Source organism: Oryctolagus cuniculus, chromosome 4 (assembly GCF_964237555.1).
Source record: "Oryctolagus cuniculus chromosome 4, mOryCun1.1, whole genome shotgun sequence".
Lineage (NCBI taxonomy): Eukaryota > Metazoa > Chordata > Mammalia > Lagomorpha > Leporidae > Oryctolagus > Oryctolagus cuniculus.
In genome coordinates this window covers 142,429,085-142,447,029 of record NC_091435.1, presented here as the reverse complement: position 1 = coordinate 142,447,029, position 17,945 = coordinate 142,429,085, and the positions used below count along the sequence as shown (strand labels likewise).

Below are 17,945 nucleotides of genomic sequence, written 5' to 3'. Positions count from 1 at the left end.
AAGATGGCCCAAGTCCTTGGGCCCTTGCACTGTGTGGGAGACCTGGAAGGAGCTCCTGGCTCCTGGCTTCAGATCAGTGCAGCTCCAGCCATTGTGGCCAATTGGGGAGTGAACCAGCAGATGGAAGACCTCTCTCTCTCTCTGCCTCTACCTCTCTCTGTAACTCTGTCTTTCAAATAAATAAAATAAATCTTAAAAAAAAAAAAAAAAACAGCCAAGCGAGCTGTCCCTTTTCCGGTCATTGTGACGACCTTGGTACAGGGAGTGTGCCTGGCACTATGGTAGCAGCGCTGATGGCCGGTGCGGATCGAGCCCCTGCAGTGCACCCGGGGACTGTCCCTGGGACACCACACAGACAGAGCGATGGGCAGAGGCCCAGCTATAGATGAGGATGTGGGCTGGAGTCGGGCTGGCCAGGGGGACACTGAGATGGGTGTCAGGAGTGGTAGGGCCCCTGAGGACCTGTGGGCTTAGAAAAGGAGGTCATTCCTGGTAGGGGAGTGGAACAGACCTCCATCATTCAGTCAGGCAACAAACACCCCCGAGCACTCAGGGTACTGGGCGTTGTGCTGGCCGTGAAGCAGACAGTTAAGAGAGGGATCTGGCCTTTGCCCTCGGGGTGCACACAAAGCAAACCCCTGCTTGCCACCAACGCTATGCACACTAGGCCCACTATGTACAGACAAAGTAACCGAGGCCCAGAGAGAGGAGGAACTGGCCCGGAGGTGCACAGCAAGTACCTTCACAGAGGCCATGGGGATGGCCATGAGTGGGAGGGAGGCCCCGCCCTTCTCTACTCCCCGGGGAGTCACACTGGACTGCAGTGTGGGGGTCTGGGATCAGGAAGGCGCCACCCCCGGGTCCCGTGGCTAGGCATGGCCATGGCTCTGAGAGGCAGCCAGGGCTGCGCTGGGCTGGAGGTCCCCGCGTAGCTCCTGGGTTCCCAGGCCTGGCGTAGAGGCCGCGACTGGAAGGCTGGGCTGCAGCCTGGGCTGGGGGGCGGGAGCAGCCTCCCCTACCCCTCCTCTGGAACCAGGGGCAGAGCTGGCTTTATCAGACCCCAGCTGCGACTGCCTTGGGCTCGCAGGGAGTGCTGGGGCTGGAAGCGCAGCTCGGGGCGGGCTGACACGGCAGAGGGGAGATAACTGGAGGCTGCAGCCTCCAGATTGCTGGAGAAATGTAAACACGAGCTGCCTGAGCCAGCAGCCCTGGGGTGGGGCGGGCACCCTGCTGGCCAGCCCCGCAGGCTGAGCCCACCAGGAGGGGCTGGCCCGAGGCTCTGTGCCCTGGTCCTTCTCAGACACGGGTCTGCTGCGGCCCCTGCCGGCCGTACTCACTGACGGGGAACTTGAGTGCTGACCTTGGCCTGACCAGGGAGCAGGCAGGTGGGTTCTGGGGAGCGTCCCAACCCGACGCCAGACAGAGCCCTGTCCAGTCCCGCGGGCTCCGGTCCGCTGCAAGCCGTGTCCACTGGGGGACAGTTTAGGGCTGGCCTCAGAATGATGCTCGCTCTTTACAGATTCTGAGCGATCGCCAGGCACCACCTCAGTGCCTGGCACTGTGGCAGGCGCTGAGGGTACAGCCAGGAGCACAGTCCAAAGCGGAGGCTGTGCCCCTGCTCGGCGGAGGGGAGATGCGGGCTTTGGGGAGACCGTACAGACCTGCCACGGAGAAGATGCTCTACCGTGGTGCTTTTTGGTGGTGCGGGTGGTCAGCATGAACTTGGACCAAGCCAGCCTAGGTCTGTCCTCCTCACTGCCCCCCCGCAAGGGCCACCTTGAACTCAACCTTCATGTTCAGCTCTCTCTCCTACAACAAGTCTTCGCTGATTTCCTGAGCCAGATTATCCCACCCTCCCCAGCCCTCTGACTTCAACAGGACACTTCTCACAGGCCACCATCACTGCCCCAACCTGGCCGTGCGCCGCCCCTCGGGGGAGGGCTGAGTCTCTATCTGTGCTTCCTCCCGGGGCCTGGCATGTTGTAGGTACTCATTAAATGTTTGTTGAATGAATAGGTGATGGTTCATCCTAACCATTGCCTACTTTCAGGGCACTGGAGGTTATAAGAGCATCGGGGAAAGGAATTTTGTAGCCCTGGGCTGAGAATTACCAGTGGGGACCTGGCCAGCCAGCAGTGTGGACTTCTGCATGTGCGGGCACACGGTCACAATGGCTGGTGTCTGTCGGGGGTGCTTACAATGGCTGGACACTAGTAGCAGTTCTTTGGGTAGAAGTCACCTATGAAATGAGAAACATTATTTTACCATTCTGCAGATGAGGAAAGTGGAGGCCCAGAGTGGTCCCATCTCTTGCTCAAGGTCACCCAGGTCCTAAGAGTGGGTGGAGCCCAAGCAGGACACCTCAGAGCCAGTGAGTGCGTCCCCTGCCCACGTGGGGCCTGTGGCAAGTACATCCTGGGCCGCTCCTGTGGGGCAGGGCAGAGGGAAGGAGCTGTTGATCTAGGCGCAAGGACAGAGAGAGGGGGCAGCGGGCGTGCTGGCCTGAAGGGCAGGTGTTATAGCCGCAGGGTCTCCGGGGGCACTGTGAGAGGGGGCAGCAGGGGTCGCGGCGGCCACACCCAGAAGCCCAAGCTTCTTTATTCATTGCACGGTTCTCTGTCTCCCAGGGCCCTGGGAGGCGCGGGGTCTCTGGCAGCCCTGGGAGGTCTGGATCCTGTTTGCGTCTTGCTCCCCCAGCGGCGGGCAGGATGGTTCCGGGGAAATCGATGAGTGCCTTTTGGCAGGAGGGCGGTGCCCGCCGTCTCCTGGGTGGGTGTGTCTCTGGTCCCCTGTGCAGTCGTGCCCCCCTCCCGCCGTCCTGTGCGTGGGTCTACCTCTGCGTGCTCCTGACCTCCTGACTTAGGAAACAGACTGCCACTCAGTCATTCAACCAATGCTCCCCTCAGCGCTACTCTGTGCCAAGCCTTGTGCTGGGCGTTAGGGACCTGGGCCCTGCCTTCTGGGAGCTGATGCTCCAGGGGGAGAGGGGGTCCAGGCGATGGCGGCAGCCCTGGAGGAGGGGACACACAAGGGGGCAACTACTAATGCAGCGCAGGCAGATGCAGGGAGGGAGAACTTCTTGGAGGAGGTGACACGTAGGCTGGGTTTTGAAGGACACAGTTATGATAACTAGGGAGACAAAGCAGGGGGAAGGCTTCGCTGAGCTGTAGATACTGTACCTGCCTCTGTGTGTGTGTGTGTGTGTGCACACATTTGCAGGCTGGGAAAGCAATGACTGGAGAGTTGCCATGAGAACTTCTGCTTAGGTTTTCTGTGAAAAACTTCTATGAGGTGTGATGCGTGAGGACCGTTCAGTCATTCACACTTTAGTGTGAATAAGTGGACGTGTCTTTCTTTGAAGACCTTGGACCTCTGGATGAAGATGGATGCTGAAAGATGGCAGGCCAGCCTGTTCAGAATTAGTCATGCTCCTGCTCTGTCACATTTCCTGCAGCTCCCAAGGCTTTTGGAAGACGCTCGGGTTTGCAGCCTGCATCCTCTCTGGGGCATAGCAGTCTTGTCTGCCCCACACTTCAGGAAGCTGGGAAACCCAATATTCATCCCGCACTCGTGGCTGGCTAACACTGTGGGGAGGAAGGGCCCCGCCTGGCATAGACACATGGCCTGGGCTGACCCCCAGGACCCAAGGCCTGGCTCCGAGAGAGTGAGGGATCACGGGGCAGGCTGCTGCCCGGCCACCTGGCTCGGCTCCTGCTTGCCGTCCCGGCGCCCAGCCCTTGCCCTGCTGCCAGCTGTGGCTCCCTCTTTTCGACAGATGAAGGCAGCAGACCACCCCCTGCACAGGGAGCTCCAGTAGCCCGGACCCCGTGGGCTGCACAGGTAGGGCACGGGGCAGGGAGAACAGAAGGCAGAAGAGCCGTTGTCTCCTTGTGGGTGTCCTGCCTGGGGAGAGCCTTGGGGTGCCTGTTGGATGGGCTTGCCAGCTGAGGGAGGGAGCCCTGGGGCCCAGCTTGACTAGCTTCCTGGGGCCTGGGGCCTGGGCTATGGGCACGTCTCGGAGCTGAACAGCCTGTGGAAAGCAGAAGTAAAACCTCTCCACAGTGTGCACTCCCTTCCTGGACCCTGACGGTGTGAGCCCCTGGGTGCCGAGCTCTGGCCTCTGAGCCAAGCTTATCTGAGGGTGCTGGAGGCCCAAGGCCAGGCCCTGAGCTGCTGAGGCTGCGGCGTGAGGTTAAGAATGGGAGGCAGCGTGTTGCAGGGCATGCCAGACGGTGTGGTGGGGACACACGGAGGCCTTGGCGGCAGGCGGACTGTTGCCACACACGCGGGGAGAAACCGTGGACTTGAGGTCGCATCTGTTGCTCTGTGGCCCCAGAGCAAGCCTGAGTCTGGGAATTCAATCACTGAGGACACTTGCAGAGTGACAAGTAGACACTGGCCAAGGCAGGTGTTTTTAGAATTTAAAGTGCAGTCTTGTATTTTTCATTTGAGAGGCAGAGAGAGAGAGAGAGAAAAAAAAAGGGAGCATGCACTCTTCTCTTTTGGGTTCCTCCCACAAATACCTACCAAAGCCACGAGCTGGGAACTCAACACAGGTCTCCCACACGGGGGCCAGGAATGTGACCACTGGAGTCACGGCTGCTGTCTCGCGGGATCTGCATTAGCAGGAGCAGGCACCGGGTGTTGAGGCCAGGCTCTCTGCTGTGGGCCCCGGGGGCGGCTTCACCTCCAAGCCACATGCCTGCCCCTAAAGGTGGGCCCTAAAGCAGCCCATCCCTGCTCTGTCCACGAAATCCTGGTGGCCAAGGCAGTCTGCAGTTGCTGGGGTTCAGATCCGGGCAGGGCTGCTTTTCAGGAGCGTGCACTTGGGCAGAGTGCTTAAATCCTTTGTGCTCAGTCTCCTCATCTCCCAACACTAACAGCAGCCCTGCTGTAACCAGGGGGTGAGGCTCAGATGCCATCGTCGACGTGAGCCCCTGAGCAGGGACCTGGTGCCCTGGGATCGCTGACCACGTGGGGGCCGGCGAGCAGCCCGCCAGCCGTAGAGCATCAGAGGCCGTGCTGGGTTGAGGGTGAGCACGGTGCTGTGGCTGTAGTCTGTGCACCCAGGGCCTGGGCTGAGGAGTGCCAGGAGCTTGGGTGCCTGGGGCCTCCTCAGGGTCCCCCTTTATGTCCCAAGAGACCACTGACACCGTGGCTTTCCCCCACGGTCACCACTTGGGGAAACAGGGAAGCAGAACAGAAAACAACGTCTCATCTGGTTTGTGGCTGGAAGCTGGGCGTGGCGGCTCCAGGGCTGGCCAAGGAAGGTGGGCTCCGCTGGGACAGCTGCAGCCGCCTCTGTGCTGGGTGGTCCGAGGAGGGGCAGCCTGACTGCCCAGGGGCCTGGACAGGCCCTGGTGAGTCCACTAAAGGACTCCTTTGCCCTGTCACAGGCCGCTGATCCTGGTGTGGACACCCAGCCACAAGGTCTCCCTCACCTGAGCTGTGGGCCAGCTGGACATGGCCAGCCCTGCCCGAGGACAAAGGGCCTACTGGTAATGCTTTTCCCTGGCCAGTCCCGCCATCAGGGGGCTGCCAGGATCCAGGCTGGGCAGGGCTGGCCTGGGAGGCATCCGTGCATGGCCGTCGCACTGGGGAGGCTGTACAGCAAAGCCCTTGGCCCCAGGGAGCCGGTGGGGGGAGTGACGGAGGCGGCCTTGAGTTCCGTCCAGCTGGCTGCGGGGAGGCCTGGGCCTGCAGCCAGAGACCCACGTTGCCTGGTCACCTGGGGAGGAGCTGGGGAGATTTTAACTCAAAGAGATAGAAGATACCGGTCTGGCTTAGCTTTTTCATTTTGTTGATAACGATGACAGCGGGAATGGTGGCTACCTTTCACCCAGCCCGACCAGTGCCAGGTGTACACATAGAAACAGTCCGTCCTCTGGGTCGGCAGACTGAGCCCCTCGCAGTTCAGAGACATTCAGAAAGAAAATGGGGTCTGTACCAATCTCATACAGATTTTTTCCTTGTCATTATTCCCCGAACCAAACAAGTGTAAGGACTGCTTACATAACACTGGCCTTAGGGTTAGGAATTGCAAGTAACCCAGAGCTGACTGCAAGCTTCCGGAAGGTTCTCTACAAAGGCCAGTCTGCAAGGAGCATCTGCAGAGTTGGGTCTCCCCAGTGTGCAATATTTCTGTTACACATAATACGTATGTTATATGTGTGTATGTATCATACACACACGCGCGCACACACACACACACTTCTAGGTGGCAGAACCAGACTTTGGACCCAATCTTTTGACCTTGAACCCAGTGTCCTTTGCACCTCCCCCCACATTGACCCCCAATCGCCCGTGATCCCTGAGAATCAGGACCCAGCACGTGGCTCGCACAACCCTGCAGCCAGCCCAGGCTGGACTCGGAAGGCTAGGGTGGGCTCGCTGGGGGCCTCTCTGGCCTGGGTTGTCCCTTGCCCTCTCCGGGGCAGGTCTGCCAGGGAAAGGCCACGCTCGAAGCCGCGTGAGGAGCTGCTAAGCCGTCTTTCATCCGGTCCCGCAGCTATTTGTTCACATGCAGTGCGAATTTCCCTGTCTCAAGTCATGGAATCTGGTACAGCTTTGCCTGGATCAATGTCCAACCCCTTTCAAGTTCTGGAGAAAGTTACTCCTCTCCAAAGTTCAGACCTGCCAGACTCAATAACTCCACAAAAATGCTTGGATGAAAATGGCTCCAAGCAATCCCAGCGGAAAGCCAGCACCTCACCCCTCGTTTAAAGTTATGATCCTTATCATAATTAATTCAATAAAGGAGTAATGTGCTTCAACCTAGGCAGAGAGAATAATTTTCTGTCCTGCCTGGTATAAACTTTCAACTGGGGACATTTAAACTCTGGGTCTGAGCTCTTGCAGCAAGTAATAAATTGCAGACCCCAGCAGGGCTGCAGAACCCCGGTTAAAAGTGCGCTAAATAGGCCGCCATTGAAGAGAGGAAGGTTTGGATTCGGGTGGGCAGCTCCAATAAATAGCTGGGCGTTGTTTATAAACCCAGCAGCCCCGGCTGGCCTCCGCCCCGAGGCAGGCGGTAGCGTGTGCTTGTTGAAAGCAACCGATCGTTTGATCCTCGCACTCCGAGGATCCACCTAGAGTCTTGGGTTTAAAATCCCGCTTCCTTCTGTAATTGAAATGTAGGATTAGCCTGGCTTCTAAACAGATGCTGACTCTTGGAGAGGAGCACGCCAGCCCAGCCCCGAGTTTGCCTCCCCTACCCCTTTCCTCGGAAGTTGCCAGGACGAGAAAGCACGCTGTGGATTTGTTTGGATCATGCTCGGAGAAAGAAGCCCCTGGATTCTGCCAGAAGTCCGTTAGCTTTACAGAAATTACAAGTTCGGGAATCAAAGTGTTGGGGACCCGGGTAAAAGAGAAGGGAAGTCAGCTTCAATCAAAACAATCTTCAGATGGCAGAAGAGGGGTGGGGAGGAATTCCGCATCCATTGTTTTCTGAAAATCAATCAGGGAAGGGGGAGGCAGGGCTCTTTAACGTGATTAAACTTGGGAACATCAGGGCGGTTGTCAGCCTCGTGTTCTTTCGCTCCTGGCTTCAGATTTTGGATACCTCTTTCGTGAACCGACAGCAGGCGTGCATTCCAAAACTCAAGAGGGCTTTTCTCTTCAATTTCCTGGGGTTGAAAACAACTGCGTTCTGGGCCCTCATTCCACTCCGTGGCCTCGTGTGGTCGCAATGCCCTGGGACCCGGTTCACGGCAGGGCTCACGGAGTCCAAACCTCGCCGGCTGCGGGGTGCTACAGCCAAGACAAATAGCCAGTTCTGGGGAGGTGTGCGAGCATTTTCATGGATGTTATTCATCCAAACGCACCAAGTGCTGATACCACACAGCAGCCTGGACCCTTTTGGTATCACAAAAAAATGGGAAGGGGGGTGGGAGAGAAGGGGGAGCCCTTCATTCCCATGTGCAAAGGACGGGGGTGAGGCAGCCAATTCAATACCTGGAGCCTGGGTACTGCTTCCTGTTTGGAGCATGGAGAAATAGACATAAATATGTGGATAAATGTGGGACACCAATCAGCCATTTCTGGTAGCTTTGACACATATATTTCAACCATATATAAGCACATATATGTGGTTTTCCATGCATCTTCCGTGTGCTTCCGTGACCCAGCAGAGGCAGTGTATGAAAATCAAAGCTGCTGCTGTCATGTTAGCCCGCGATGTGGCCGTGCACGTGCCGTGGTGGCGACTCTGGGTCGGTACTGCCTAGCGGCTCTTTATAAAGTGAGTACAAACCTACACTTTGTGATTCGCGCTGCTGCAGGCTTGATTTAAAAAGAGACAGGAAAGCCGCTCAGTAAACAAACACTGCGGGCTGCGTTCTGCTTCCACCCACCGTGCTCACACCGCTCTTGACTGTCTGGATGCAGCCTGTCTGGGAGGAGAACCGGAGGGCTGTTCCCCGGGTCCCCCTATGTGGCCTGGGGGTCTGCCTCCCTGCCATTGTCTCCTAAAGGGGAAGTGACCACTCAGACCCTGTAGGCCAGTGCTGCCCAGCCATGGCAAATGTACTGGATTAGGTGGCTGCTGCTGGCACGAGGTGGGGTACCCAGAGATGGAGCAGCGGCTGGAATCCAGGGAGCCGGGACTCCGTAGCTTTCATGACACCAGCATCTGAGCCAGCACGTTTGACCAATGCTCGCAACCCCCGCCCGCGCCCCCTTCCACCCCCAGTCCCTCTTGGATTGATTAAATTGGCTCAAGATGACACCAATAATTGGCTCAAGATGGGGCTTCGACAGGCCCAATGATCCATATCTTCGCATTCCCTAAAATCAGTCCTTTCAGCTCTGTGTTGGATTTAGGATGGTTTACATTGGCTCCGTCACAAACATTTTAATAAAGTCCCAGAGAAACCGCAAATGGGTGACATCATTGGATGGTGTTAAAAAAAAAAAAAAAAAAAAAAGGAGTCCCATTTTGTAAGAGAGAGGCCGGGCCTCCCGCGTGCATGGGGTCTGCCCTCCCCATTTGGTCATTCAATAATCATCTGCTATAATCAGGACCATAGGACGGAGAATGGGACACAGCGGGGCACGGCGGGCAGAGGACCGGAAACAAATAGGGATATTTTGACACAAAGTAGCCAAGAAGATGAACGGCCCATAGGATGGTGCATTCATGGAAGGGTAGCCGTGTTGTCCCCTGTCCCCGGTCACGGAGCCAGGACATTAGAGTACTGGAGCCAGGGACCGAAGGCTGGGGAGGGAAGCTGGGCATAGAAGATGCCCAGGAACAAGATTTCCTGCTGAGGGGTAGGCTGCAAGGACTCTCGTTCTCCTACTATTCTGTTTGCTTATCCAGAACATTCTCTAAGGGTTTTTATTAGTGTTAGAAAAAAAAAAACAACTATGCCTTTTAAAGAATCAGTGCAGCAGCTTTTATTATGTCAATGATTATAATTATATATTAGGCTGAAATGTCTGGAATAAAGCACATTGTTCATGGTTCCCGCTGGGTGGTTGGACTAGGAAAGCTTTGTGTCTTCTGCTCCTCTGTGAATGATTTTTCATAATGGGTGAAAAATTTCAAAGGAAAGGGAAGTATGGAAACTTCTGGAAAACGAATTCGTTTGGACATAGATTAACACGTATGTACGTGTGTGACCCGTCCCCTTGCGAAACATGTAAGTTGCTGTTTGAACTTCAGCTGAGGCTGTATTTTAAAATACAATCTGCTGCTATGATTTTGACCTTCAAGAAGCAAAGTGTTTTCCAAAGGCAGGGTCCAGCTTCCCGTCTGAGGGAGGGGCCGAGGAGCCTCCCCGCGTGTCACAGCCACACTGCCGGAGGCGAGTCGGTGGGTCGGTGGGCGGCTGGGTCCCCCCGCCCTGGCCCCGCGGGTGCTGCCTCTGAAAGGGCTGCTGTATTTGATGTGCATCTCCTTGTCAGGCTGCGGGGCTGAAGTCATGTCGTGGATTGCCCAGAATAATCGATCCATTATGGCCATCACAATTAATTGACTTTTCTGTGACTCGGGGTCAAATCTGATGCCAGAGCCTACCTTGATCACTCCTGGTGAGAGATTTCAGGATTGTTTTGGTTCATTCCCTGTATAAACGCACGTGTGTGTTATGGTTCACACGGAAAAGGGGGACCGGGGACCTTACAGCCATGTGAAAGAAGGGGAGTGGCATGGAGACTTGACGGGTCGTGTGTGTGTGTGTGTGTGTGTGTGCTGTGTGCATATCACTGTGTCTATCTTAACATCTCTCTCTCTTTTTAAAAACAGTGCATCTTTTAAAGGCTACGTCTGACCATGACTGCTTGCTAATGACCAGCCTCACTTTGCTGATTGGAGATCAAGCACAAAAAAAATAAAAATAAATAAATACCCGCTGATTTAACTAAATCTGCCAACTATGGAATTAGCCCCAGTTCCTCTTGCTAAACAAATGTGTTTACAAATCCATACTATGCAAATCCACTGCTTTAACTCCTGTTTGGCCCCCACCCATTGCTGGGGTTAGTCTTTCCTTCCATGAGATAGACGGGAGCTCAGAGCCCATTTTCAGTTCTTGCGGAGTGGCCACAGCCACGTTGCCTTTCACCTCTGCACACTCGCAGCGTCTCTTGCCTGTAAAATGGAAATTATATCCATTTCTAAGGGCCCCATAAAAATTGCACCCAGCGTAGAGGTAGAGGCGGTGCAGCTCCAGGCACAGGACAAGAGGTGTGGGTGAAGAGTGCCGGGGACTGTGGTTTTGTCACGCCTGCTTCACTGTGGGAGAGTCATCTCTTCTCTCTGGCACTCACTTGTCCCCTTGGGCCATGGGGGAGGCAGGAGCATGCACAGTGTGCAGCGGTCAGAAGACAGCCTGCCAGTCTCAGATCCTGGCCATGTTGCCGTGGGAACCTCACTCCACCATCAATGTCCCTGTCTGTAAAGTGGGGTCCTTCTGAGCCCCTGCAAGTGTGACCAGTGTCCCCGGAGTGACAGCTTCCACCATCAGCCTCCGGGCGACATCCTCCAAGGTCCCTTCTGGCTCTGTTGTCTTTTTTGGATCCTGCGTCCTCTGCCCCTCCAGTTCTCAGGGAAAAGCTGATCTCTATTTCGTTTTTCAACATTAAGGTAACTGCAAACATATTGTTGAAAGCAAATAAAGGTACTTCTCTGACTTTAGTCTGCAATAACTTAAAGAAAAGGACCTAGGAAAAAAAAAATCAAGGACCCAGCACTGTCTTGATTCTGTACAAATGTTCGTCTCCTTCAAAGAGGCAAGAACGCAAGTGCTGCCAGATCTGATTGTGCAGACCCGAAGGATCTGATCACCCGTCACCAAGGCTACTAATCAAATTTCCATCCAATATGCTCACGCAGGATTTCCTGATCAAACACTTCAGCCTGCCCCCCTGCACCCCCATTAGCTAACATGTTTTATATGCAGAGAGGTCATCACAAGTGTAATTGCCTTAAAGAAACTTAATCCCGCCTTCTTGTCAACTCCAAGATAGCTAATAACGCTTGCTAGCTGATACGTTTCCAGCATCAAGAGCGGCACCAGGAATGGGGGTCTCGTTCTCAATCTTCCTCGCCGCACATGTGGAGACCTAGGTGTACTGTTATCTCGCACTGGGCCAGGTTACAAAGCAGTGAATTTTCCCTAAAACGAGCAGGGTTTCTGGGAAAAACGCGTTTGCCGCCATGTAATGCCAGCAGGCTGGAGGGAATAGGCATTGCCGATTCAAGTTCAATAGTTTTCCTGGGCACTGTGATCGTATTTTGGGTCCCAAGTTCCTCCTTGCATGTGGATATATCTGAGGCTGTTACATCCATCCTATATTCCTGTGCAGTCAGCTGGCACTGTGTCTTCACAAGGTTTTTCTCACAAAATGAAAGTACTGCTCCTGAGAGAGATCTTGTGAGTATCGATTTGAATGTTAAAGCATTAACATTGTAGCAAAAACATCCTCCCTTGACATTGACATTATATGGATATATTCTAAATGCATCATATACATCCCAGTTCAGTATTTTTCCATACTTTCTGGGTTTTAATATTCCCATTTGGCTGGTTTAGCGGGGGATTTTTTTTAAATTGAGATTTTTGCTAAGTTTTATTTCAGCGAGGTATTTCTCATAGTTGAAGCCGGTATGCTTCCAAATTCAAATAATCAGTGGGTGCGAATGTGTTTCAGGTGCCCTTGGCTGCAGCCCTGCTCCTGGCTAACAGGTTGAAGCTAACCTTGACTGGAGAAGCTGTTGTGTTTGTCCTCTCCACGTGCACACACGCACCAGTGTCTGCACGCACACAGCCGCATCTGCGATGCCTTGGTGGGACTTGGGCTCTGAATGAGCAACGGCCCCAGTCAAGCGGGGGACAGGCAGGTCAGGAAATTTAACCTGACACTCCCAACCCCAGCCACTGGCAGCAGGGGCCACAAAGGGCGATTTTGTCAAGACTCAAGGATCCTCGGTGTCCGACTGGCAAAACCGATTTGAGGTCCTGTCTGTTCTGCCCTAACATTTGCCCCAGACCCCTGCAGCCGGCACTGACTGTCCCCTGCTCCTGCACACGGGGCCTCCGTGTGTGTGAGAGGACCCCGTCTCCACTGGGGGGTAAGGTCAGAGGTCACCCGCTCGGACTTGTTCCACTGCTTTGGGAGGACAAAGAAAATGTGTTCCTTGTGTTTGTAGAGGGGAGGAGGGGGTGGGGAACAGAGCCAGCCAGGAGGACCTCAAGGCGCCTGTGTAAAACAGGTCACGGAACAAAGCGGTGAAGCCATGCTGCTTGGCTTGGGCATTTATGGAGGTTTGTGAAGCAGGTAGGATTCTCCCTTCTCTGCAGATGAGAGATTAAGTGGTCTGTGAGTGTCCCGAGGTTCTTCAGTGCCACCCCCACCCCCAGGAGAAAAACTCAGCCCTGTCCACCTCCCAAGCCCGGGTTCTGAGCACTGCCCCTCCACCCACCCCCTCGAAAGAAGCATGCTGCCCTGGTCCCCACCCCACCTCTGTCCTGGGGACTTCTAGATGGTGCACACTGTGAGGTCCTCAGACCCCACCCAGGGTGCCATCGGGGTGAGTTGGGGGAGACTTCCCCATATCCCCATTCACGTCCCCCACTCAAGCTACCCCAAGTTCATCTAAGTAAACAAACACATTAGTCAATCAATCGATCTATCAGTTTCTGCTTCAATAGCTTCTCCTGGCCAGCTCCCTAAATTCTTACCAACTTCCCACCCCTGAGCGATACACGTTGAGGCAGCCCCCAAGGGCCAGGCGAGGTTGGCCGATCCCACGATCTCATGCATTCATTGTAGTTCCCCTGCCTTTGTCAGGCCCTGATACCGGACCTGGACTCCCACAATCCTACACCCGAGAGGCTTTCTGGGGAGGTCCCACTGCTCAGGTGGCCCTCGGGAGTAAAGGGGGCTCCAGATGCTCCCACGGCAAAGATACGGTCGTGCACTGAGCTCCCACGAGCAAGCCATTCTTAGCTTGCTTTCATTATAGAAAGACATCTCTAGATAGTCCCCCCACCCCACCCCGACATAATCAGATCTTTGCATTGGGCCTGTCTCAGGCTGGGTGGGACAGAGGCAGGAAAACAGTTCACTTCAGGTCAACTTGGGTTGCTTGTGGAAAATGGGTCGTTCCTTGATTGCACTGGATGATCCATGTCTGATTTGAGAAATTATTCAGCAATCTGATATTTTTGCTAAGGTTTTTTTTTTTTTTAAAGTTCCCTACCAGCTAAATGCAAAGCCCATTTTATATGAATAAGCCATAAACTTGGAAAACATTCTTGCTTGAAGAGCCCTTAAATATTAGGGAGGGCAGCCTCCCGTTTGGGCAGATGGGATACCGAAGCCCAGACAGCTAAGCATTTGCCCAGCGTCGGAGGGAGACTCATCAGACAGCAGACTGGGTGTGTTTTCATTCATGCTGCTGGAGAATTTTCCGAGGAGTTGACTAACAAATAGAACGGTCTCAGTTACCTTGGGCAGCCACAAAACTTGACACAACTCAGGAAGTAGTTCCAACGTCAAGAGTTTCACATATTTTTCTCGACTTTGTTTTACCAAAACGCATCTGCTGTTCAGAAACATCCTCACGTCTTCTCGGAGAAAACTTCTCGAAAGGACGATGGGAATATTTTCTATTTTTATAACGATGTCTGATCTTTTACCTTTGGGAGATTTGTATTTAAACCAACCCAGCTTGCCAACTTCCCTTAAAGAAAAAGTCATTAAGATTCCAATTGGAAACTTGAGCATAAATGAGAGATTTCAAATGAAAACAGCAAGGAATTTGCAAAGGCATCTGATCCTGCACCGTACTCCCCAAATCTTCTTTAAATTAGCTCTGTGTCAAAAGGCAACGTGCGAAGACCTTTTCTTTTGTCTGATAAAGGAAAAATTGGAACAATATCACTACACTTTAAGATCCAGGCGATCATTTGGTTTCATTTCAAGAGGAGCTGTGTTTTCTCTTTTCTTTTCTGTTTTAAACTTTGGTCTGGAACTGCACATCTGTATGACTTTAATCAGTTTCTCCCGTAACTTTATTGCCATTGAAGCTGTTCTCTGCTTACCAAGCTTCCCTCAAATTAGATAGGTGGATCTTGTCTACGATAAGATAGCTCGCTCCATTAGAAGAGAACCCTCTTAGCTGAAGGCTTGTAACACTGCTTTGCTACAAGAAAATAAAAGTTCTTTGGAAAAGGCAGCTGGAGATCAAGATGAGTTCATTGCCCCATGCCTCCTGGGGCTGTTCCTTATCAAAGCATGTGAGTCCATATCAAAAAAACATGACCATGGAGAAACACTTAAAGACCCACAACTCCATTAGCATCTGCTCCAGTTTCACCCATTGTTTCCTTCCAAGATCTTGATGTCCCACGGACCTAGAGGCTGAGCTGTCCTGGGGAAGTCCTCCCAGGGTCACTGTGGGTCGTATGAGCCAAGCACCACCCCTCACCCAAGATCAGCTGGACTGCTTGGTCCTTCCACAAGTGCGTGTCTCTGACCCAGGACCTAAGTCTCGGGGGCCAAGGGTCTTAGTGCACAGACCTCCTGGGAGCTGGGGCATTCTAGGTCGCAGCCACATCCTTGGCCATGACAGAGGCTGTCATGCTTCCTGAGTCTGGGCTTTGTGCCTTCCTCTACTTGTCTCCTGGGTGCAAGATCCACGTGAGGAGCCAGGCATCAGGCCAGGGGCTCCCGTGGGTTGTCAGCAAACTCTACTATGGATGCTCATGGAAGTGAGGAGATGGGCTGCATTTTTTTTTTTCCACAGGCAGAGTGGACAGTGAGAGAGAGAGACAGAGAGAAAGGTCTTCCTTTGCCATTGGTTCACCCTCCAATGGCCGCCGCGGCTGGCGCGCTGCGGCCGGCGCACCGCGCTGATCCGATGGCAGGAGCCAGGAGCCAGGTGCTTTTCCTGGTCTCCCATGGGGTGCAGGGCCCAAGCACCTGGGCCATCCTCCACTGCACTCCCTGGCCACAGCAGAGGGCTGGCCTGGAAGAGGGGCAACCGGGACAGAATCCGGCGCCCCAACCGGGACTAGAACCCAGTGTGCCGGCGCCGCTAGGCGGAGGATTAGCCTAGTGAGCCGCGGCGCCGGCCGGGCTGCATTTTTTAAAAAAAGATTTTTATTTGACAGATAGAGTTATAGACAGTGAGAGAGAGAGAGAGAAAGGTCTTCCTTCTGTTGGTTTACCCCCCAAATGGCCGCTACGGCCGGCACTGCGCCAAGCCGAAGCCAGGAGCCAGGTGCTTCCTCCTGGTCTCCCATGTGGGTGCAGGGCCCAAGCACCTGGGCCATCCTCCACTGCCCTCCCAGGCCACAGCAGAGAGCTGGACTGGAAGAGGAGCAACCGGGACTAGAACCTGGTACCCATATGGGATGCTGGGGCCGCAGGCGGAGGGTTAACCAAGTAAGCCACGGTGCCGGCCCCTGCATTTTTTTTAACACCAGAAATTGTCCAGTGTCCTTTCTGGGGCCACAAAGCCTCGCTCTTCCAGTTGGATCTTCCTCAGAATCTTAGAACACAGTGAGATGTTTGAGATTGTTGACTACCTCAGACACAGGAGACTCTGAGAACAGAACCAAAATTGTTAGCCAATTGCACATGCAATTTTTTTATGAATGTATGGTAAATTGGAAATATACCATTGTAAAAATTAAAGGAAAAATAAGAAGGAGGAGGGAGGGTAGGAGTGCGAGAGGGAGAAAGAGGGTAGGGTGGGACGTATCATTTAGCTCTTAAAACTGTATATATGAAATTTGTTCCCTTTATATAAATAAATAAATAAATAAATAAATAAATAAATAAATAAATAAAAGAATCTGCTCCCTAACAGGAAGACAGAGTGAGAGGAGCGGGGTGGGGCCCAGTCCAGCCCCTGTTTCTTTCCAGTGAGGGTGAGGGTGCCAATGAACTCCCTCCCTGCCTGCGTGTCTCCTTCCTGCCCCCGCCTCTCCTCCCCACCTCCTTTCTCCCTCTCCAGCCCTCCCCCACTTCCTCCCTTCTGCTTCCACTCCTACCCCGTCCACTCCCCCATCCCCCCACCTTAGAAAGCCCCCCTCCCATCAACCAGAGTTTGAGAAAGTCTTTGCCTTCCTCCCGAAGGCATCTGGATTTTACACAAGCACCAAGGAAGCAGTGTCTGGGCCAGTTCCCGGGGTCGATTTGGGAACTCCGGGCGGGGATGAAGACAGAATTTCTGGATTCTTCTCTATCTACCTGCTCCTTTCTTTGTACCCTGCACCTTTGTCCTCCTCTAGCCGTGGACCCCCTGAGGGCAGGGACTGTCCTGCTCGCAGCTGTGCACCCCCAGCACCCAGAGCCGAGGGGATGCTCAGAGGGTCGGGCTGGGAGGAGGATGTCTTTGTGCGCAGCGTCCCCTGGCCTGGGTGCAGGGCCCCCGCGTTAGGTGATGCCACCGGTGTCTCCTACTTCTCTCCACCTGCTGTTTTCCTTCACTTAGCTCTTCCATTCCAGCCACTGGTTAATCAGAGTGGGGTCCATATGGTTTTTAATCTGGGGAATGTTGAAAAACTATTCTGTGACTGGTTATTTGTGTCCTCAAATGGTTCGTGTAAGTGCAGGGGAAACGGATAGTGTTAGTTTTTCGAGTGTTGGGCTCTACTTATACCTAACGGGACATGATTTTTAACCATCTATACCTCTACTTATTTTTTTCCACTGAATTCATTATTTCTGAGTGAGAGGTATTACGGTCTCTCATTTTTATCATAGATTTGCCTATTTCTTTTTTTGACTTCTGTTTTGGCTTTGTCTATTTTTAAGCATCTCTTAGGTGTGTAAAGGTCGCTGATTTTGTGTCGTCCAAGGGTTCATGGATCAGTGCAAAGCTGCTTTCTTTGTCCCTTTTGATGTATTTTGCTTTTTTTAGGGGCAGGCGTTCTGTCTTGGGTTGTTACTACTTTGCAACTGCTTTCTCTAGAATTTACCCTCCTAGTATTTGTCTTTAAGGGTTTTTTTTTTTTTTAAGGTAGAGGAGTACACAGATATAGCAAGTACAAATATTCACACAGCTAAGAATGAATTGCTGTTGATAGTTTCTTCCTCTTTCTTTCTTTTAAAAATATTTATTTGAAAGAGCAGAATTACAGAGAAAAAGAGAGAGACAGAAATCTTCTTTCCTCTGGTTCACTCCCCAAATGGCAGCAAACGGCCAGGAATGGTCCATACCGAAGCCAGGAGCCCAGGACCCTGTAACGGTGGCAGGGGCCCATGCACTTGGGCCATCTTCCACCTCCTTCCGAGGTACTTTAGCAGGGAGCTGAATTGGAAGCGGAGTAGCAAGGGCTTGAACCAGTTCTCCGATACAGGATCCTGGCATCACAGGAGGCAGCTTAACCCACTGTGCCACAATGCCAGCCCTCTGTTGAGAAGTAAAATATCACTAAAGGTGAGCTAAAGGTCTTTTACCCAACGCTCCTTTTCTCATTCCGATTTTC

General features: G+C 53.3%; 1 long non-coding RNA gene across 1 annotated transcript in view; it reads left to right on the top strand.

The window, feature by feature from the left end:
• Positions 1-10,640, top strand: part of LOC103350402 (uncharacterized) — a 108,051-nt gene extending 97,411 nt beyond the window's left edge. The window contains exon 4 of the long non-coding RNA XR_007908730.2: positions 10,247-10,640. This is a non-coding gene — a long non-coding RNA (uncharacterized lncRNA). The remainder of the gene's footprint in view (positions 1-10,246) is intronic.
• The last annotated feature ends 7,305 nt before the right edge of the window (positions 10,641-17,945 follow it).